Genomic DNA, 24,534 nt, shown 5'->3' with positions numbered 1-24,534 from the left:
TGTTAAGCCATGCTTAGCAAGAATGTTTAAATATTTTTCTGTGTATTTATCATAAACAGTCGTACATATATTTATATTAATGTCACCAACTAGCATTAATTTTGAAGTATTGTGAATAGTAAACGCATTGTCTAATGAATTAAGGAAGTCGTCAAGACACCCAGAAGGAGATCTGTAAACTGCTAAAAGCGAGGCTTGACTTGAAACAGCGGCGTCGCTGCAACTGAGCGCGACAGTGACACGCAAGCAGACTGCTCCCGCGAGGACAATCTCCTCTGCGTCAGCAGCCAGCTCGCTTCTGACGAACACTGCTACTCCATCACTTTTATGAAGCGTTGTTTTGCTAAAGTAGGCGCTGTAGTTCGCAATGGAGTACAATGAACTCTGCCCGCTTAGCCAGGTTTCAGTAAGAACTATAATATCAAATTTTACTCTAATATCTGATAATAAGACCAAGAACTGTTCAAAGTTTTTGCTTATACTTCTAATATTTAAATGCAAGACACTAAAACCATTATCTACAAAAGTTTTATCTAATTCAGAACAGTCAAGACAGTCCCATGTGAAAATATCTGCATCTAATAATTGTAAAAATTCATTCATAAAAGAATTTTGGAAACTTACGGATTAACTAGAAATTCTTGTAGGCACTAATTTTTCAAGATCTGACGGACGTCTGATTCTTGTGGCAGGTTTCCCTTCCTCTTTTCTTACGAATATTTTCGCGTCGCGTACCCACACAAACTTGAAATTGTTCTCTCTTGCTACTTTCTTTGTTTCCCAGAGAAGAGATTTATTGTAGTGCGTGAGATGTTCATTTATAAAAATCCTACTTGCAGGAAATCTAGAATTCACTTCTGAAGCCAACAGCGTCTTGTTTTCTTTGAATTTCTGTAACCATTGATCTCTTGTTTGTCGGGAGAGCAATTGAGCAAGTATTGGCCTAGGCTGGTCTCTTCTGCTGCTGGGTAATCTGTGAGCAACTTGGACATCCTTGTCGCCCACGTCAATGCCAACAGCCTTAGCGATTTCGCCTACCACCGCAATACAGTTTTCGCCTCTCGTCTCAGTCATTCCAACAATTTCAATGTTCATGTTTCTACTGTATTGTTCAAGTTCGTTAACTCTTTCTTCTAGCTCGTTGACGGATTTTTTTAAAACCCCATTTTCTTTCTCTAGTCTATCATTTTTTTCTTGGATTATTTTTGTAGTGGCACGGAATTCCTCGAACTGTTCAGATATAAATTTGACACTGTTTTCCAAGGATTCAATTTTTTGAACAACTTTTTGGAGAGTCGGTAACTGGCGGTGGATTTCAGCCACTTGTTCCATTAAAAGCTTTATATTGTCGCGGGTTGAAATTTTGCAGGGTTGTTGAAATCAAATTTAGGGACTTTACTGACGGGACTCTGGGCTGGCTGCTCTGTTCACTCGTCAGCGCAAGTGGCGTGACCATGTAATTGGGGCACGGGGCCGGCGCGGCGCGCTGCGGGCTTGCAGAATTTTGTTTGTTTGTTTGGCCGCGCGCTGGCGCAGCCACGGGCCGCAGTTACTGGGGCGCGCTGTCGTAACAAGCCGCGCGGTGTGGCCTGCACATCGGGGTAGAGGGGGGGTAGTCTTCCCAGATGTTCTAGTTAGTTGTTTAGTAAATTTGACTTCAATAACGAGCTTTTGTTATGGTAGGCGCGGCAGGGCGCGCGAATTTAAGCGCAAGTGAGTGGTGACTCGGGGCTCACTCAGGCGGAGGCTATGCGTCTCACCTGTGGTCACGAGTTGTTAGTTCGTTCGTGATGTAGGAATTCAAGCTTTCGGGCGGAAGCTATGGTCGACGCCAGAGGCCACGAGTCGTTTAATTTAAGTTAGGTCATAATGTAGTCGTCAAGCTTTCGGGCGGAGGCTATGGCCCTCGTCAGGGGTCACGCGTCATAGTTTTTAAAATGTAATGTTCGTTCGGGATTTCAAGGGCAGGAGAGGCCCCTACGTTATTTTTTTTAAAGTAATCGATCAAGAAAGGCTTTTCGGAAAATGTGAGTATGGACTTATCTTTGTTTTAATTTTAAGTATTAATTATGATTTGAGGTATTCGGAAGGACTAGGGAAGTGTTTAGTGAAGTTCTCTCATTCTCTCTCTTGTAAGGTCGTTCAATCGTTAAGGAAGTAAAGAGATTATTGTTTTAAATTGTAATCCCGCTATTTAAATGTTCTTTAAAATGATGTTGAGTATTTGACTTTAAGAATAAAATAATTTTAATTAAGTATTATGTTATTTTGCAAAATCTCCTTAGTTCAGCTCTCACCAGACATCCTGTACGGGATGACGAACCTATGATCCTAGGTACAGTAAAGTATTTTATGAAGTTAAGACTAGTTGATGCCAAGCGAGTTGTTTCTATGTAAAGAGCTACGATTCTCTCCCCCCTCTGAAAGTGAGACGTGACAGAAATGGCGGTGGCACCGGCTAGGTGCACGTGACAGAAATGGTAGAGTTCGCCGGATAGGTTCCATTTCTGGAGAGAGAGAGAGGTAGATTTTTATGTTTATTATTAAGTTAGTTTCAGCTTCTGATAGCAGGTTATTAAGAGTTTACTTGAGGAGAGGATTACGGAATTTAATCTAAGTGGAGGAAGTCTTTGAGATTTTTTTTTTGACGTAACAGATGTTTATTTGAGTATACTTGTAAGGATAAAGTTTATAGTGATAAGTTGTTTTAAGTCGTTGAGTTTATCGGGGATTTTTACGTGAGGAGAATACGTTATAATTTAAATACTTAATAAAGATAATGCAAGTGGTTTAGTTTTATTAAAGTTAATTTAAGATTGTAGGTTAAGAGAATTATAATTTAAAATAAAAATTTTTTGTCGTAAATAGGAATTATTTTCAAGTGAAGTTTGTTTTGTTGTCGTGCGCGTAGGAGACGAGACGTACGAATTAAATCAGTCGAGGGAAGGATAAACGTTAGAAAGGAATTAAAAAGAAAACGAGAGTTTATGTAAAAGAGAGTTATAGAATTTATAGTGATGTTTTGTTTTAATTAGAAAAATGTTGAGAGTTGTTTCAGAACGACACGTCAGTGGACGTGGCAGAGTGAACACGTGACGGGGAGGTGCTGAGACCTAGCGGAGAACGGAGGAACCGCAAGCGAGGGTTGGCGCACCTGATGGAATTCGGTGACGTCACGGGCTCATACGGAGACGTGGACAGGCCGTGACCTTGTTTTGATCAGCTGTACGGTAACTTAGCGATAAGAAAATAGACTATTGGTTAAACAAATTTAAATTTAAGTGTGTTTTAGAAGAAGAGGAACTTTCAGTATGTAAGTAATTTATTTTAAGAAGTGTATGATGTATAGGCTAGAAGCGTTTCGTTGTAAGTTGTTTATGTTTTTGTTAGTTAAATTCTACCTCGGTTTTAAAAATATTTTTTTGGGATTTGTAAACATTATTAAGGAGGTACACTATAAAATCGATAAGCATTGAGAAAAGTGGGAAGGATAGTTTTTGTGTGTAGAGGGAATTTACTCCAAGGGAACAGAGAGACAAAATTAATGTTTTCATTAGGGCGAGGGACCCTAAGGTGAGGCGTTGTGTCCCTGGGAAGAAAGGGAATTGTAGCGCAGACCATAGGAGATGGGCTGACTACGGAATTAAGGGTCAGGAGAATCCTGAGAGTTGTGAGTAGTTTGGGGCAGGAGTTCCCCATGGTAGTACCGAAGTGGCTATCCTGTATGGGATAGGGTACCATTTCAATGAAGTTTGTTGGTGGGGTTAGAGCCCCCTGTGTAGTGGGCCTATAGCAGATAGGCACTACAGTGAATTTGGTTATTTTGTGAGGTAAATTCCCTGGAGGTTAAGTAAGATTGGATTCAGTTAGGAAGGAGGGAAATGAGAAACATTGCTGTAGAGAGTTAGTGTACTTGCCTAATGTGAAATTGAATTTTACTAAATTAATTTAGGAGAAAGTTTTGTTCGGTAAATAAATAATAATGGAAGATAGCTAGATAATTAATTAATTTTTTTTGAGTAAGGTGTTTTAAGTAATGAAATAAAATAAGGTGAAGTAATTTGAATAATTGGGGAGGAGTTTCTTTAAGAGTTTAGATAATTGTTTTTGAATTTATTGAGATATTCAGCCAGTGAAGTTTGAGTGTGAGAGATACAGTGAGATTTTAAGGAAATCGGTTGTTTATTAATTAGGACAAATGAGATTTTTTGATTAAGAGTCAGTAAGCATAGTTAAAATTTACGACATGATATTTGTTGACAGTTTACAGTTATTAAGGAGAAAACAGAGTAATCTATTTATTTTTATTTTAATGGTTTGAAGATAAGATTATGAATTTTTTTTGGAAGTTTCTTTGGCATGTTGGAATAATTTTTTTTTGATTTTTAGAATTTACAGAGAAAATTTAATTGATTTACATTAGTTTGGAAGTATGGAGGTTTAATGTTCGATTAGCCCTAACTTGATGGTCGGATCCCAAAAGAATGCCGTAAAACCGATAGCCAATTGAGAGGAATGCGGTAGGCGCTTGTGTAGAGAGGGGTTGTGGGAAAACTCCTTGGGACTGATGGCAGATCAGGGGCCCTAAATAGTGTGTGATGCTGTAAAACCAGTGCAGAGAAAGCCTGGTATGCTTAAATTTTTGGGCACAGGTTATGTAAACCTGGGGTTCCATGGGATTTAGTCATGTTAGCTGCTGTGAGACATTAAGATTTCCAGGCTCCATAGTAAATTCAATGTAAATTTTTGTTTTCTTAAAATAATAAATTTGTTTTTAATTTATTTGAGATATTTGATTTGGAACAGTGAATACAGACCCCGAGGAATAAGAGTTGTCATGCTGTGAGAGGAGAAGGTGGTAGGCCTAAAGGGTACAGGCACCACAGAGGTTATTTGTATTGCATAATTTAAATATAAGGAAACTTGAGAATTTGAAATTTTGTTGTTGGTTTGTACACCCATAAGAAGAGTATAGGCAGAATTTTTATTGTTATGAGATGTCTAATTTAATTGAAAAGAAGAAAGTTTAAAGATGCAAGGTAACATTATTATTGTAATAATTGAAAGAGATTAAGAGGTAGAGAGAAATAGGCAGTTTTTGTTTGTAAGTACTAAAGTTTACATATAGAAATTTAGTAACTAAGAATGAATAATAAGTTAAGTCTAGTGTAAAAGTTTTTTTTAAGTTTGTTAAGTTAAGAGTCACAAGTAAATTTTTTTTTAGAGAGAATGTCTTTGATAGGAAGTATTAGAAACTTATGGGAATTTTAGGGTAACATAAATAATGTAGGTAATGAATAATAAATAGATGGTAGGTCTTAAGTTAGGATTAACATTTGAAGCAGAATTTAATTAAGAAGAAGGAAAATAAATAGGCCTAATGAAAAGAACAAAAAAGGATTTTATGGTAAAGCATTTTTTTTAAGTAATAAACAATGAATAATAATGTTGTTTCAGGGTAATGTGTACTAATAATACAATTTTTTTTTAGGACCAAAGAACAGGAATTATGTAATTTAAATTAACATGTATTTTTGAAACTGTTACAGATTCCTTAAGATGAGCTGAGCAGCAGTCCAGTTTACAAGATGACAAGAGTTCGAGAGACAAGATACAAGATCACTGAAACAAGAGCCAAGACTGAAGATTCAAGAGAAGAGAAAGCTGGCAGCCATGGACTTACAAGTGGAGATTAATAAGGTCATGTAAAGTTTTATTTTTTTTTATGGAAGACAGTAACTGGAGTTTTTTTTTTGTTATAAACATTATTTACAGAACTTTTTAGGTTATAGTAATGTGATGGAACTAGTGAGTTGTGGTAGCTGTCAAAAAGAACTAATACCTTAAGTTTAATTTTTAAAGTTAATTTTCTTAATGTACAGAGGGATTAGTAGTTTTTTTTAAACCTTATTTAGGTTGGAATTTAAATACAATAGCTTATTATAAATGTGTACGAACAGTTCAAGTTCACAGTACTGATAGGTAGGTCAGATGATCTTATTGATTTTGATGATTTGTTGTTTTGAGTTGATTTTTAAGTGTTGTGAATTAGACAATGAAATAGTTCTGAAAACTTAAATTATTTCAAGCTAAGAAATAGTAAAGTTAATTGTAACTCAAAGGACACCAGAATTTAATTTTTTTTTTAATTAGTAATGTTTGAAAATTTTATACTTTACAAGAAAGGTTATAAACAAACAGATCGGATGGAACAAGGATGCAGTAAATCACAATTTCATTTAGAATTATTGATTAGCTTTTGAGGTTATGAAGTAAAAGTAATTATAATTTAAAAGTTTGAATAAAAAAATGTTTTTTTTATTTGTTTGAAATAGAAAATTTAAAAGTTAATTAGTCATGATCTAGGTGGGTGATGGGGTGGGAATTGGCCACTCTTTTTCCCTATAACCTCCCTAACATGGCCTTCTATTACAACTAACAGAAATAAAGAAGAAGAAAAATGAAGAATTATTAGTTAGAATGTTTCTTTCATGAAGATACCTGATGAACTTTTACTGTTTGGAAGAATAGAAGCAAGGTTAGTCAGATATTTTTACTCAGAAGAAGAAGAAGATAAAGCAGTTTTATGACTCGACAAGCCAGAGATTGGTGTTTCCCCTCTGCGCTTCTATTGACTACGTTGTTTACTCTCATGGGATAGCTGGTTCGGCACCATGGAGAGAGATTGGTGGGCATTGTGGTTGCCCCCAGAAGAAAAGAAGAGTAGAAGAGGTTATGGGTGGGTCATGTGAACTGACCTTCAACCCAGTTACTTCGTGGGGACTATTTGCTGTATAGAGAAGATCAAGACTCAAGAGTTAGGGAAAATCATTGGAGGTCATGTTTCCCTTCCTTAAGTTTTTCCTATCAAATTATTTGCCTGATTAGATTATGCTAAGGGTGGGATACTTTATGTTAGCAGTTGAATTAATTAATTTTATTTTTTTGTGTGTTTGCATCCTTGCCCATCGATTGCAGTTTAGTAGTTAGTTTTGTATTTGTCAGGCGTGATGGTAATGCCTGTTGATGATGTTTCAGAATTGTAATCTGTTCGTGATGAGGATGGCACAACTCCGAAGCAGATGTGGGGAGAAGTTGTGAGCTGCCCTGGAAGCCAGTCCAGTAGCTGTTGGAGTTGAGTGGTGTTTGCTGATGGCCAGCCCAGGGAGCTACTCTTCTCGACAACACTGACTTCGAGGAGTTGCACCAACCTTCACGAGATAAGAGTTTAATTAATTGAAACACTGTAAGGACACTTAATTTTTTTTGAAGAACGAAAGAAGTATGGTAATAAACGGAAACCGAAAAAAAATAATAATAATAATTATCAAGAATTTGCACATTGTTTAACGAATACTGAGAAACTAAGAACAGTAATTTAATTTGTAAAGAGAGCTTCACTAACAGAACAATTTTTTTAGAATTGAGAACTCGAGCCTCTGAAGGTTCCTGTGAGAACAAACCAGATAAAAGTTTTACATTTAATTTTATGAATACTTGTTGTTTTAAAATAAATCTTATGCAGAATCTAGATGTATGTTCAGACAGCAAGGAACTAAGAAAATTATTATTTTTGTGAAATGAGGAATTTATAGTTATGGTTTAATGGAAAAAGACAATTTGTAATTTTGAGGTAGCTCGATGGGGCTCGAGCTCTGTGAGGGGAGGGTTATGTCGCGGGTTGAAATTTTGCAGGGTTGTTGAAATCAAATTTAGGGACTTTACTGACGGGACTCTGGGCTGGCTGCTCTGTTCACTCGTCAGCGCAAGTGGCGTGACCATGTAATTGGGGCACGGGGCCGGCGCGGCGCGCTGCGGGCTTGCAGAATTTTGTTTGTTTGTTTGGCCGCGCGCTGGCGCAGCCACGGGCCGCAGTTACTGGGGCGCGCTGTCGTAACAAGCCGCGCGGTGTGGCCTGCACATCGGGGTAGAGGGGGGGTAGTCTTCCCAGATGTTCTAGTTAGTTGTTTAGTAAATTTGACTTCAATAACGAGCTTTTGTTATGGTAGGCGCGGCAGGGCGCGCGAATTTAAGCGCAAGTGAGTGGTGACTCGGGGCTCACTCAGGCGGAGGCTATGCGTCTCACCTGTGGTCACGAGTTGTTAGTTCGTTCGTGATGTAGGAATTCAAGCTTTCGGGCGGAAGCTATGGTCGACGCCAGAGGCCACGAGTCGTTTAATTTAAGTTAGGTCATAATGTAGTCGTCAAGCTTTCGGGCGGAGGCTATGGCCCTCGTCAGGGGTCACGCGTCATAGTTTTTAAAATGTAATGTTCGTTCGGGATTTCAAGGGCAGGAGAGGCCCCTACGTTATTTTTTTTAAAGTAATCGATCAAGAAAGGCTTTTCGGAAAATGTGAGTATGGACTTATCTTTGTTTTAATTTTAAGTATTAATTATGATTTGAGGTATTCGGAAGGACTAGGGAAGTGTTTAGTGAAGTTCTCTCATTCTCTCTCTTGTAAGGTCGTTCAATCGTTAAGGAAGTAAAGAGATTATTGTTTTAAATTGTAATCCCGCTATTTAAATGTTCTTTAAAATGATGTTGAGTATTTGACTTTAAGAATAAAATAATTTTAATTAAGTATTATGTTATTTTGCAAAATCTCCTTAGTTCAGCTCTCACCAGACATCCTGTACGGGATGACGAACCTATGATCCTAGGTACAGTAAAGTATTTTATGAAGTTAAGACTAGTTGATGCCAAGCGAGTTGTTTCTATGTAAAGAGCTACGATTCTCTCCCCCCTCTGAAAGTGAGACGTGACAGAAATGGCGGTGGCACCGGCTAGGTGCACGTGACAATATCAACAACCGGATCAATATTACTCACCTTAAGAGCTTTACACTTCTCACATTTCCAGGTGTCTTTCTTCAAACCAAGTTTTCTTAAGTTTTCTGCCGTTTTCAAAGATGTGCACTGAACATGAAAGTAATTTTCACAAATCCCTGAGCATTTAATAATGTCTTTCACATTCGCCGCCTCCAGACACATGAGACATTTACCACACACTTCTGAATCATTTGACATTGTTAAGAATTATTTAACTGACGAAAAATTAAGAATAAACAGTTTAAATACTTTTTTTAAACACTTTCACTAGGCACGATACTTCGCGTTTGAACGGAGCACCGGCCGACACGTCTGCTCTCTACCGCGGTCAACTCATATTAAACTGACGTCGACCCAAGTGTCTCCTCGGCTCCTTCAGGCCGTTATGCCTCGTCAACGTCCTCTCTTGCATTGCTAGTGCAACCTAAGTGCAGTGCTACGAGCAGGAGCGCAACAACAGGGGGGGGGGCAAGGGTATTTTGCCCCCCCCCCTCTGAAACCTTGAAGTGGGGGCAAACGGGGGCAAAGAAAGTGCTGTGTAATCAATTTTTAGATAATGAAACTGCTTAAATAGCACCATTTTCCACCTTTGAAATACAAATTTTCCCGGGGGAGGACCCCCGGACCCCCCGCTTCAATAGGGGGGATCGATGATTCTTTATAAAAAGGTATATTGCCCCCCCCCCCCCTTTGGAAATTTAGTTGTTGCGCCCCTGGCTACGAGCATGGACGCACCCGCGTGCGCCCTGGGACATCCAAAAACGATCTTGTGTGTTGTAAATAATTTCTAATGTCCTTTTCTTTTAATACTTTTAATTTCGGGATTTCTGTATATATATATTTAAGTGCTTATGCTGTGTCATATCATGTAGATCGACAAGCCTGACCCGCCGCGCCGCGCGAGCCGCGTCTTCCCCGCCGGCCCGTTTCCCCTTCCACCCCTCCGCAGCCCGCGCGGGCGGGCAGCGGAGCGTCAGTTAGTTGCCAACTGGGAGTCGCACGGAGCGGACCTGCTTCGTTCCGCTCCGCGAGAGGTAGCACGGGGTCCGGGTCGCAGCGTGGATGAAACGTTCGTCTACCGACGTGATCGTCCAGGCTGTGACAGGATTCCTCGCGATAAGCCTCGTTAACAAGATCGCGTCTTCGTGACTCCGCAACTCATTCCGCTCGAGAAACACGCAGTGCACGTCTGGACCTTCCTACTTTCTTAACCTGTATATATCGTTATAGAGTCGTCTACGCATACGTCACGAGTCGGGTACGTGCTACGAAGCACCGCTGAACTTTTCGTAACCGGTACGATTCGCTACGGGACCGCATTCGTTTTTACGCTGGTTCTCATTTTGTCTCCAAGTGATTGTTTCCGGGAGTCCGGGTCGCGGCGGGGAGGACGCTCGTTTCGCGACGTGCCGGCCAGGCTGCGACAGGATTCTTCACGGAATAAAAGGAGCTCGTGAAAACGGACATCATCGCATTATCCTTGTTACCATCTACCATTCCTTCCACATACGCATAGTTCCCTCCTGGTCCCTTACTTTCCGGTCCCGGCCACGTTGGCCTGAACTCACTATCCCTCACCGACGAGAGCTACACGGGCAAATCAGGACAGTTCACCACAGGGATTTAGGAACCATAGGCCGAGGGACGTCAAAACGTTCTCCGAAATATCATCTCTTAAATTGTAACAGTTGTTAATATTATTAAAAAAAATTAAAATTGTTATGAAATCAATAAAATAAGTTTTGGCAAGATAAATTTATACTTAATATAAATAAAAGTTTATTACAATTATTTTGGAATTCACATCTTGTGATAAAAAGAAGGGGGGAAAATATTAGTTTGGTTTTTGTTTGGTTAATGGACATTGCTATCTTTACTTAGTTCAGAATTTTTACATGGGCATTTTTATGAGAAAAGCGAAGAGGGTTAAATAATTGGTTGATTTAATTTAATTTATACTAAGAAAACTAAGATTCAATTTATACGTTGGATAATAAATTTGATATCTGTACTCTTTATTTATTTATTTTAAAATGCGATTGTAGCAAATATCCTTAAATAATGGAAGGTATTTGAAATAATGTGAAACTATTTAATTATTTTAAGCATAGCTTTAACAATAGTAAATGATTGTGTTAGTGCAAACGATGGCATAAAAAAGTTAAATTGAAATAGATGAGAGTTGAACATTTTTTAAAATTTATATTTAATTTTGTTAAACAAAATGAGGTGTGATTTAATTAAGGTAAAAAATATACAACAACATTCTAAAAGGCAAGTTTTAAAATCAGATACTGGATCTATACTAGAAAAATTAAAAAGGCCGACGCATATGCACATTAAAAAATACTCTTAAACGGTTTTGTAATAAAATAAAACTTTTATGCACCTGATAAATTTATTGTGTCTATTTATTTAGTAAAAATGTTTGGAATTAATCAAATAGTTTTCTTTCAATGGTAAGATTTGAGCAACACTCTGAAATTAAACGAGCGAAGCCGCGGGTTTTAAGCAGGTATGTAACATATGATTATGATGATGATGATGTTGAGTCGTTTTACCAATTACAGGGTGGCGTGATCACAGGTTTGGTTTGGTTTTCAAAATTAATTTATTCAGGAAATATAATATATGCAGCCGTTGGCAACGTTGGTACATTTTGACAATTACAGTAGTTCCAGACAATTGTCTCTTTCCATGCATAGGGTACGAATAAAGTATATATTTGACACCTGACCCTTTTGTACAAACATGACATTACATAAGTACATACATACATGCATACACATGGGGATAAAATATGTTAAAATCCCCATTCAGGAAGTGTAGACCGAGGAAACTCTTGGGCCGTCTTGCTGGAAGCAGGAAGTAGGTGTTCCGTCACGCTGGCGGGTCACGAGACCGGAAATGCCCCAGGGGGCGGCGCACACGTGGTACTGTGTTTACATCACCTCAACACTTCGTCGCACTAGCGCTGTCAGTGGTGGAGGGTTAATGGGACGCAACGTGCAGGGGAGGGTTACGTGGGGTGTTTGGGGGGGGGGGGGGAGGGGCCGCACGGTAATCCCAAAGCCTCTTGTGGGGATATAGGAGTAAAGGATCATACAGGGCTGTAGAGGAGACTATGTGGTGACGCTATTTGTGAGTTTAGAAGGGAGCGGGGGGAACGGGAAAGCGAGGAGCTCGATGAAAAATAGGAGGGGTGGCGGCAGTGGGAAAGGTATGAGCCCAGATAGAGGAACAGTACAGAAGGATTGAAAAGACGTAGAGTCTGAGGATGGCGACGCGGCAAGGAACGGGAAGAGGGCATGTAGGGCGAAGGAGGGCGGCGAGGGTGAACAAGCCCGTGACCAGGATGGTCCCGCGGTGGTTTACCATTTCCTCCCGCGGGATGATGTAGAAAGGGACATAATAACATGTCCTGAAACCAAGAATAAGGTTTGAATAGTACCTTCCCCTTTCCGGGAACATCAGGCCCTCTGGCCCACCAGCCAGAATTCCGTCGTGCCTGAGTGGGCGGTACTTCTGCTTGACTTGAGTTACGCGGCACGCCTGCTGGCCGACCACCCGCACACTGTGATGTGAGGCGTGTTGCCGCGCTTGCCAGGCGCATGGCGCGTGGGCTTGCTGGGTCGGAGTGGTCGGGCTGATGTGCTGCCGAGACAAACTGGTGCATCTGCTGGTGCCGGTTTCTGCGAACTCAAACTTTCCTATTGTTATACGTATCTACGTACAAATGTTTGGAATCAATCACATAAAATATTTTCTTTCAATGATAAGATATCAGCAATACCTTGAAAATGCGGAAACATTTAAGATATAAGTTCAAATATTAATGAAAACTTTCACATTAAAATTGTGTTTCTGTCTTTTGACGCGACATGCTAACTTATGACCAATCATCATAATATAATAAATGCATCATAAGAGATCGGTATTTACGTTTCACTGTTTGACGTTTTAACTAAGACGCCGTATCGTTATGACATGACTAAATGAGATCTGTTATCAACTCAAGTTTTTTTTTAATGGAACGCCAGACTGCAGTGACCCTAGCGACGCAGCTTGAACAATACTCGAAAAATTCGAATCCAAGTGTATTACAATGGGAGATCTTGGCACAGATTTTCTCTCGTCTTTTGAAAATATGTTTTTGTAGTAAAATCAACTAACAGTCCATACATTGCATTAAAACGGTGTATTCATAATCTAAAAAAATTTCGCAATCTAAAACACTATATTGACTTTAAGATTGTTAAAAATAAACTTTTTTTTAAACATAACAACAAAAGGACACAGATAATACAGCTTTCGATGTTAATAAAATTTTTACTGTTTTATTAGGTTATTTAGTTTGCTGTATGAAATTTTGTACTTTTTTCCTTTATTTAATTGAGATATTTGATTAGGATAATACAAGGATTTGCAATAAAGAACCCAGGGGGGACACAATTCTGAGTTTCTAACCCTACATGTATACAACCTTATTTTGTACAAGATAGTTTCATTGTCATAAGTACAATAATTCTGATATACTTAATAAAATTAAAATTCAACCCCGTGTTAAATGACAATGTGCAGGGTGCTAGGGAAATGCATCTAAAAATACTTTATGCTCCAAGAAATATAACTGGAGCATGCATGATACACACAAATCATCACGGAATAGTTAGATTTCCAAAATTTATGTCTGCGATATCTGGGAATGCTTAACGATTTGAAGTTAATTGCAACCAGTTTTCACTTCCAACTAGTGCAGGGTTCTGGAACATTGCTCCTTTCATAGCACACGTACACGATCGCTCATACAAATGAGAAACAGATGAATAAAGTTGAGCAGAATCGTTTGAATAGTCTACTTATCAAACATCAGTGCAATGTCTGGAACTATCAAACGAATTGAAGGGAAAAACGTCAAATTTCGAATTTTTCGGACTTCTTGGGCATAAATTCACAGAAAAATATGTAATATTGCAAGACCCTGCCCTCCACAGCGTTTACGAATATTTGTTTGAGGAATAAATATTATTTTCTGTCTTTCAGAAGGTGTCAGCTGAATATATAGTTTCAAGGTTATAGTGAACTAGGTACTTTTTATACTTGTACTTTATCATTATTAATCTTCTTGTAAATAATTTTGGATAAAGATAAAAAAAATACATTTAATTATATTTTTACTGGGTCTCACTTTTTCTTACTAAGTTTATATATGTGAATAATTTTTTTTTCCTGTATGTTATTTACTTTAAATGTTATTTACGTTCGGAGCTATTCAGTATCTTCCATAATGAATCTAGAACATATGGTATTTTTTGAGTGAAAGAAAGGACGCGAGGCATTGCGCGACTCGGCAGAGCCCAGTTTTTATGGCCTTTTTTTTTTCAGTACAGGAGCTGTCTGGTTCTTTCTGTGTGTATTCTTACGATGGTAAAGTTGAACTTGTGAATTTCCCGCAGTGTTTATCATTTAACGAGAGCGAGCGAGAGAGAGAGAGAGCGAGAGAGAGAGAGAGAGAGCGCGAGAGAGAGACGCTGTGTTCTGTTACGCTGTCGGAGAGTGCAGTAATAATAGGTTATGTTACAATTGACTAAAAAATTATGGTGATTCATATAATTGATGATAGATATTTGATTACAGTTTAAATATAATTATGAACGAGTTTTTATATAATTAAACTTTATGGCTAAATGCCAGTTTTTAAAATTAATTACAAGTCATCTACACGTGAACTGTTTCGTCGACTGTTTATAAAGTGAAGTGAATAGTTAATTTAATTTTCATTGCTTATTAAAACAATTTCGGCAATAAAGGTTAATTATTCTTGCATTTAAAAAAAACTGATTATAGGCCTACTGGTATAATTTCAAGTATTTATTCTTCTATTATTAAAATAAAAATGATTCAATTTTATTCATAAAAGTATGCAACCATTTCATCAATAATTTGTTATGACCAGAGATTAGATGACTAGTGATGGGATTTTCAATACCTCGATACCTCGATACCTTCGATACTTGAAGGTATCGCAAGGTATCGAGTATCGAAACTGTAAGTTCGATACATTTTTAAGATAGCGGAATGCTTGTTCATTTGTATTGAATTAAGTTTTGAGTTGCTATCGTACAAAATACAATTACAGTAGAACCTTGATGATACGTTCCCGTTTCATACATTTTCCCGTGTCGTACGCCGATTAATTTTGGTCCCGCCGAAAGTACTATATTTACAATGGTTTATTTTCCCGGAACATACACTTATAAAATCATTAATTTCCCGTTTCATACGTTTTTACGAAGCGGAAAAGTCCTAAAATTCACCATTTTTTTTTGTTATATTCCTCCTGATAATTTACGTTTTAATTAATGATTTTATTTTGAAAAACGTTCATTGTTTACCTTTGCAAACGTAAGAAAATAACATCACACCATAGATATAAATAGTATCAGGAAGACTGTGCACTTCGCTAGTAGCATCTATGGCCAGCACCAAGCGAGACTAGTGGCGCCAACTAGCAATGATTATGAAAATGGTGCACGCGCTTTACGAAGGCACGGATCTCATATTATGTGCATTCATTAATCTTTGAACTGAATATACCCGTTTGTTGTTGTTTTCTTACGATCGGATTGTTTTGTATTTTACGTTTCTCAAGTTAAAATTTTATTGAAAATTGTTCTGATGCATAAAGTTGTTTGTAAAATAAAACAAACAAGCAAAAATTTCTGATTTTCTTTTGACGTGACGTCTAATAAATCGATGAACGCCGGCTGCACGCACGAAAATGTGTCCCACTACGGATGTCCCACTACGGATGTGTTCTGTTTGCTCATTGTACGCCTGCGTGGCATCTCTCTTCATGCTCATTGTAGGGCCTACGCAATACGCATGCGTGGCATCTCTCTTCCACTCGATTGGAACAACCATCGATTTGACTTTTCAATCATATTTTCGTCGTTTGAATTATTAATATTATGTAATTTAACGATCGTCCACCGGTTTTCAGCACAATCGGTACAGTTATTTAAAAGTAATGTTGAATATTCAAATATGTTTTGAACCAACAATGGTGGTATACAGTTACACATAATAATTCAAATTACAACCGGGATCTTTTGCACAATGTTTTAAAAAATATTGTAACACATTATAAATAAGTTTGGTGTATTTGGGATGCGTATTTGTTATAAAATCGAATTATAAAAACGGAATAATATTATTCCCCTACCGTAAACAAAATTTTTATAAATGTATATATAACATCTGAAACTATTAATTATTGAATGTGGCCTTGTGGCTGAGCGATCAGCGGTTTTTTTAAACTTTTCCTCCAATAACAGTTATTTATCACCTGCAAATGTATATAAATGTTGTAAAATGTATATAATATATGGAAAAAGAGCACAATGTGCTGGCGTTCCACTATGCGAACCATTGTTAATGTAAAATGTAAACAAACATGTCAATAAAAAGCTTTTGAATTTGAATTTGATCTTCTAATTGTAATGTACTCGGTTCGAATCCCGGCAGGTGCGAAATTTTTTTGTACTTTTAAAAATAAATACGGCGCACGTAACATTTCAAAAGTAATAAATATATTTGAATAATGAATGCAAATAAAAGTAAATTTATTAATTAAATTGTACATTTCATTTCACTCCTTTGTATCCATACAAAATAGTGATAATTCAATAAAAATGATTCAATTTTATTCATAAAAGTATGTTTTATCATACAAAAGATAGAAAAATTAAAAAAAAAAAAATTAGAATATAATATTTTTAATGCCTAAATGGTTTGGTTGCAAAAACCTATTACGGCCGTCTCCTTTTCTTCTGGATCAATCATGTCATCAATGTTTTGTTATGACGTCACGTTAAACTATCGTCCGTAAACCGACTTTACAGACAACCAATTTTTTTTTTTTACAAGATTTAATTTAATCCGGCATTTGTGGGTCCCAATTAACACTGATAATCGTGAGTTTACTGTAAAATCAATCTTCCCAGACACCATTTTGTATTCTTTTCTACCGACCATGTGTTCAAAGCAGTTGCGACAAAGGCGCGAGAGAAGCATTAATTAAGCTGGCTCTTAAGATCATCATCGTGTGGTCGGACGAAGGGGGAACAGGACACAACAAGGTCTTGTTGCGCAGTGTCTCCGCGTGGTGGCGTCCGTGGTAACCGACCGATACCTCCCCTAGTGAAACTCCTTTAACCCTGGAGCATCAAAATACATTAACAGTAAAAATGGACTACGTAGATGTACCATTTCTTCTTGTTCAGGTCACATAAATACAGACTGGTGATTATTTTTAACTTCAATTGCGATACAACTTCACTTCCGGCTGTGTGCACAGAAGCCGCTTCACTGGAGTCTAGTCCGGCCATTGTCAGGGACAAACACTGTCCCGTGGGGCTTCCAACTTTATCGCAATTAACCAAATTTAGTGTCAACAGTGTAATTTCTTGTTTGAAGCCCCAACTTTCTTTTGAGCAGGAGACCAAATCCCCCCTGCCTCTACCTCCTAGCCTCGCACCACTTGGCATGCAGGCGGGAAAACGAATTCAGGGCAAACGGAATCAGGGAGTTATTTTTGTCAAGTGTCTTGCACGTCTGTGCATCGACTGCCTAGTTTCAAATTCAAGTGTTGTTCCAGATAAAATCATCTAAATTTCACTATCGATTGAGTCATTTCTTCTAGTTGCACTTTCCGGTGCAAAACCTCACTGCAATGAACAAACAATTCAACCATCATCTGTCTACTAATATAGAGGCTGCTCACAGGCTCTAAAACGAGCCTGCTCAGCTGTTTTTTCTTCTCTCACCACCCGTAGTTCCCAGCGTGGATGTCTCTCCAGTGGGCCACACGAACCGCATGGTCCACATACTTGTCTCAGCATGTGAAGCTGCTCTGTTAGAGGTGGACAAATTGGGCAACTGACATCTACTTCCACTCTGAGACGTCAGCCACGTTTCTGCATCGCTTGGAATCGGCTCCATGTCAAATGTGGGTAGACACAAAGACTTTTTTTAATAAACCATTAACAATTACAGATTGTGTGGACAGGTATCTAAATAGAAATAAGTTTTTTTCTTTGAAAATATGGCATTGAAAATTATAATTGGGAAAAAAATTAAATATCTAATTATTTTTGACATATAGATATTTGCTGCATTATACCATTCATATTATTTTGTTTTAATATTCAAAATAAAATAAAAACTAATAAAAAATCGTAGAAAAAATCTTGTTAATTTTTAATTCCACCAACCTTTTCTCTGTAATACTGCATGCGCCAGACTTGTACTTACGATTCTTCAATGCATGCCCTCAAGAACGTCCAAGCCAGGCCTTAAATGTTGCAGCATCGGCCTGTAAAACCAAACTGCTCTCTTCCTAACTTCTCATAAAGTATTGTGCATCAAAGAAACCAACTGCATTTAACTTACCATGGTGTATGTGTACCAATAATTGAAAGAAACATATTTTATTATAAACATATTATTTATTATTTTGGAGTTCACTTTACCCAGAAGACATAAATGCATATAAAGTTTGAGTACAGGCTTTCTTGAACACTGATATTTCTTCTCTTAGTGAATAATTTTTTTTTTAAATAGAGCAGAGTAGTTAAAAAATTAAAAAAAATATATTGTAACTGTATTTTGTGGTGATTTAAATAAATGGATATGACAACCTGTGAAATACACACACACCACTTTATGCTGACACTAATTATAGTATCATTCTCATTTGCCTTAGCGTTCACAAGATTTTAGAAGGGAATGTACTGGTTTTCATTGGAAGCTAATATTATTGGATGGATTTTGACTATGTATGTATAACACACTTTTGACTATTCCACAGCAGATTCATGCTGAGCTATGAAGCCTTTGTAGGTGTGCAACAATATTTTCAAAAATAAAATATTTCATTATTTTAATTTATAAAAATTGGTTCATTTATATGACAGTATTTATCCAAATTTTAAAACCCAGAAAAAAATACAAAATAATTAATGTAAAAAAAAAGCATTAACAAATATCAAGGATGTTCAGGGTGCAATAAAAAGCAAGTTTTATTTTCAAAATAGGTTTTACTTTAATTTGTAGCATGCTGCCATGAACATACAATTGTAGTTATAAATAACCACAGTTCTTTTAAACTCTTTTCAATTATCTGGCTACTAGTATAAAGATTTTTGTTCAATATATTTTTCCAGTTCTTTTTTACACTAAATAATCTGTCTAATCTCTCTCTTTTAATGTATATAATTATTTAATAATACATTAATACTATGTTGCAAAATTGTGTGAGCATAAAATTTGTCACATTTGTTGTTTGTTTTCACAAAACATTTAAGACATTGTCAACAACAGGCGAGGTACACAAAACTGTAAGTGCACTCACAAACATGTTCGCTACAGTTTTGTTCCTGAGATATTGTTTAAATTCCCATTTTGAAGACACCTAAATATGGATGTGCACGACCAACATAACATGAACATAATACACATGTTAAACACGTACATAACGTCTCAATGTCCACAAGATGAAGGGTTGTTCAATTTGCACCCATAAATGTATAAAAAGTTACTCCAGAATACACTTTTCTGCTGTTATATTCAAATGCACAAATAGTTAACACTGATATGGTAAATACAATTTTCACAAACATAAAATAACAATTATAGCTGTACATTACAGCAATTGCACATAAATTATGGCATTTAAATTTCTTCACAGAACTATTTTAACTAAACGTGTATAGAATATTTCAAATAATACTCCAAATAAAACAAAAAAAAATTTTTTTTGGCAAATTGTTACTGACCACGTATCCCAAAATGATTGTAACTTAAATATATAATAATGCCTCAAAAATGCAGACTAAAAACAACAAAATGAAAACTTTTGTTCGCAAAACTGGCAACATTTCAACCACAAAAACATACCAAAAATAAAGTTCATTATTTTTGGATACAACTAAAGAGAACTACAAAAACACCGCAACAAAGCAGGACTACAAAAACAAATTACGTAGCCTCTGATAAGTAAATGATCCCAGCAGACATACAATTAGTTTGCCCACATCTGAAGGTACCCATTCAGTGGAATTTCAAGGCATTTAATGGGCAATACATTAAACAACAAATTATTGTCATTTGTGATCAACAACAAACTGAACATATTTTTCATTTATTTATGAACACAAAAATATCTACCCTTCACCTATTTTCAAATTCTTGCATGATTTTGATTTTATGTAAACGTACAACTATGCAAGGAAAGCTACAACACATGACATCTACAATAATAGAAGACCAATCATAATATAAATTAAAATGGTTAACTCAAACAAATGGAGTCCTTATAAGAGCTATAAAATTCTCAAACTAAAGTAAAAGCAAGTTAAAAACCCCAAAATTGCACTACCCTATTTTACTGCAATGCAAGGCAAACAATGCTGTTACTTAAGTAATATACGAAAAATGTACACAATTTAGTATACAGCTCAAAAGAACTAATAAATACTTATTTGCTAATTAACTTGAGACTATGGAAACTTTTATGATTATTTTTTTTAAAAGCTGTTTGCCTTGCTTCGGTTAAGCTATGTGCTAATGAACTTTGGGTATTAAACTTGACTCAATATTTCACAAGCTGTTTGCCTTGCTTTGGTTAACCTCTATGCTAATTAACTTTTGGTATAGAAAATTTACTGAATACATCTTTCAAAAGCTGTTTGCCTTGCTTCAGTTTGATACAGAAGAACAAGTAACTACGTAGTTTTAAGTACAATAGTCGAAAGCTGTACACACAAAAATACACAACATGTGCATGAATTAAACAGGCAACAAAAACATTAAGACACATCTTTGGTTATAAATATAATTCCTGCAACCTTATGAATGGTGTGCAGACCTTGTGATCACATCTTTTACATAACCATTCAAAAGCAGGCAACATCAAGTACTATTACCACAATGGTAATAAAAATGCTTATTTAATATTGTGTAAGACTAGGCCAAAAACATTCATTTTGGTAACTGTTTCACACATAAACTTATAAAACAGAACAAATAAGTTAGGACTCATCTGATAAATTACAAACAAAACTAACATGCAATAAATATTTTTACATGAATATAATCAAGACCACATTCAACTACTTCCTTGTACAACACAACTGTTGCATTCAATATGCTATCAGAATAAAAATAAAACTTCAGTAAAAAATTTAAGGAAATTTTTTTAACAACAATAAAAACCTGAACCTGAAAAAAAAAAGTCAGCATATGTATGATGGCTCCAATACTTACTCATTATGTCACAAACCCATTAACTTAATGTAAAAACCAGTGTGGATATATTAATGGTTCTAAAAAAAAATTTCTTTGTGATACTTAGTAGGTACTTAACAAAAAAAAAAAGTACAGAAAGAAATCAAAATTTCAGAGTGGCAATAATTCTGTATGTGACTGGCTAAAATTATTCATTATATAATTTTTATTTAGAATTTTTTTATTTTCAAACTTGGTAATGAGATGGAATCCTAAGCATCACAGAAACATTCCACTCAGAAACTTGCACAAATTCTTCAACAGTTTTAAATGTTATTACAGAAAAACAAGGCACAGCAGTAAAGTTTTATTTTACTGCATTTAAGAAAAAAAAAAAACACCGGCAACACTGTAACTTCAAAAAAGCTGCCTTACTCTGACACCACAAAATTTTATTTTAAGATAGGCCGATGCCCTGCCTTCCCATCCCCTTTTCGATAGTATGTTGCAATTGATTTTCTGTTGTTGCTGTTTTATTAGAGACACTACTGCTAATTAGCTTTAAAGAAAAGTCTGTACAGAAAATATCCTTTACACTAGTAGATAAAATATATTACTATATCCTTGTTTTAACAATCAAGATATAACGATCTACCTGCCCCCTGTTGTAAAAAAATGTAATAAAGACAGTGACCTAGAGTTCACTTGTCCTGCAACGCCCAACACAACCAACACAGGAGAAGGACACGAAGGAGTCAACTTCAGGAGAACAGACGGCCGAGGAGTGAGGAGAGAGGAGAGAGAAGCTGTAGTCAAGAGGATTACAGGATGAGAGTTTTGCAGGTTGCCAAGAGGAAGTGCTGTGTTGTACATAATTACAAACATTGTTTCCAAACAAAAAATAAATCCAGAACACACTGACAACAGATAAACATGGACACTAAGAAAAAACATGTGAGAAGTGATGACTTTACACAATTTTACAATGTGCAAGAGAGGCAGGTTATAATGGAAACTGCAACTCAGAAGAATTTTGTATAGTAAAAAAAAACTATGTTGCGACTATTTTCTGCACATAGACGTTGTGTGCTGTTTATACGAAAGCAACAGGACAAGACTGTACACAATCTCCACCAAGTGTTCTTGCTTGATATGGTCGACTGCTTTGTCCAGACACAATCGGAACGTATGGTACAGTACAGTCAGGTATTCAACAACACAAGACTGTTGTAAAGTGCAACAAGTACGTAGTGCCTGTAGATTACTTCGTTAGTCCACCACACAATCACCATGAATCAATTATGACAGTACGTTGTTTTCGTACAAGTTCCAGGATCCACAGGGGTTCTCGCTTGAAAAAAATTTTTTGGTTTCACTTCCCCCACGCTACAAAGCACACATAAATTTTTATATTGGTTACGGACGGCCCAGGGCAATCACGATCACAGATCGCTACACGCAACGTGGCAATGTGGGAACCTTGACACCCAACAGAAAAAAAGAAAGGGAATGTGTTAGCACAAACATTCACATACACAAATATCTACAGATTACACACAGAAAGTCTAATTCAACAAAAATAGCTACCTCATGATCACAGCAGACATTCTTTAATTTGCAAGCTTATTACAGTGTTATAACCGATCACAAATACATTACCTCTGTAATAAATGCTGTGTTTTAATTTTAAATATTATCTTAGTTAATATTTCCCACAAATATATCAAATATCAATATATTTCATTCGTTGAAAGTGCTTGGCAGCTACCGTAAAGACAAAAAAAAATTGAACTCTTACATAAATACATTTTACCACAAAACTAAATTTTCCTTTGCAAAAATATTATTTTTTAAAAAAAAAGGGGGGGGGGGGGCGGGAAATCAAAGATCGCTATAACTTTTTTTTTGAGTTCATAGAGAGCAAATTTTGGGAAAAGCACTTTTGCAGTAAACAGATAACTTTAAACTCTTGGTCCAAAAATATTGTTTTCAGAACATTTGATGACGGACTGCTTCAAGAGCAACTTGCTTTCTGAACAGTTAATGAACGGTCTACACAACCATGTTGAAAAATATCGTAAAATATTATTCTGAAAACTAAAAATATATAGGATGAAAAAAAAATTATAAGAAGAACGAGTCTTTCAGTACTTGTCAGTGATATGTAAACATTTACCCTCAGTAATGAGAAAATTCATGTGTTCTCATGTTGCAAATACACTTTACGAAACTCAAAAAACGTAACTAGAAATCTTTAAAATAATACTGAGCGTGACATATACATATACACAAATTGTGTTTTCAACTTCATTTCTGGATGCGAATCACACGTAGTTCCGTACCTGTTGCTAGAATTCACTGCCGGAGTAGCTAAGTCAACTATTGAATCATTCAATTTGCAGATCAAAAGGTTAAACTATATAATGAAATGGCTCTGATAAAAAAAAAAGGACTTTAATAATACCAAACCCAGGTTTTGAACCAGATTTTAGATATGAAATTTTATTAAAATACTGCCAATCTGGTTAAAATCCATTAACAGTTAATACAATAATGTTTCAGCACACGTAATTTGATAAATTACAAAAAAGTATTAAAGGATAGTTGTACTAATAAAAAGTTTTATATACCATGCAAATCATTTCCTAATAATGTAATTTATTTTATTTTAAGAAAAATTAAGGATATAGGTCTACCCAGTATGAAATAATATTTTGGACTGAGCTATGTATTTAATAATATTAAAGCAATAATATAAACACAATAAAATGTATTCATATATATTTTCTTAGAGAAAATTAGTACAATCAGTAATCTTGTTATTAAAAAATGTAAAACATGTTTTTCCAATACTTAGGTTTGAACCATGTCAAAAATTCCCCAAATCTTATAAACCTCTGCGTTCGCTGTCGAGACAACGGGGATTAGCGAAGGAGACTATGTATTATCAATAGTGTAATGCCAGTATTCTTATGTATTTTAAAACTTGGTATAATTATCTTACATCTGACTATATCAAATATATTCCAGGGTAGTTTCACTATCATAGTTTCATTTGGCACACCAATATGTTTGGCATGTACCCTAATGTTTATGCAAGTGACTATATATGGATTTGCGAGTCTACATGTGGGTCCACCTTCTTTGTGTCTTAATTTCCATTCTTTAACTTCCATTCCATTTTCATGAAATTACTCCTACCAAATGCCATATACCCAGAGCTAAGATGTTTATACGTCAATAAGTATTTTTCTATCTCAGCCATGAAAATAAAAATAAACCATCCATTCACATCTAAATCAGGAGCCCAATGAGAAAATTTTAATGAATGTTCTTGCTTATTATTTCAGCTTAAAGACAGCATAATTGTATTTTTTAAATGGTAGGACCACATAACCAAAACGAAAAAGGCCAGAC

General features: G+C 36.2%; 1 protein-coding gene across 26 annotated transcripts in view; it reads right to left on the bottom strand.

The window, feature by feature from the left end:
* Nucleotides 1-18,909: 18,909 nt before the first annotated feature.
* LOC134531020 (CUGBP Elav-like family member 1) overlaps nucleotides 18,910-24,534 on the bottom strand; it is a 1,002,129-nt gene continuing 996,504 nt past the window's right edge. For all 26 annotated transcript variants that reach the window (XM_063366464.1, XM_063366463.1, XM_063366465.1 and 23 more), the window contains one exon: nucleotides 18,910-22,596. The gene's annotated coding sequence lies outside the window, so the exon portion shown is untranslated. The remainder of the gene's footprint in view (nucleotides 22,597-24,534) is intronic.

This window comes from Bacillus rossius, chromosome 3, assembly GCF_032445375.1.
Source record: "Bacillus rossius redtenbacheri isolate Brsri chromosome 3, Brsri_v3, whole genome shotgun sequence".
Classification (NCBI taxonomy): domain Eukaryota; kingdom Metazoa; phylum Arthropoda; class Insecta; order Phasmatodea; family Bacillidae; genus Bacillus; species Bacillus rossius.
This window is presented reverse-complemented; position numbering and strand designations above follow the sequence as displayed.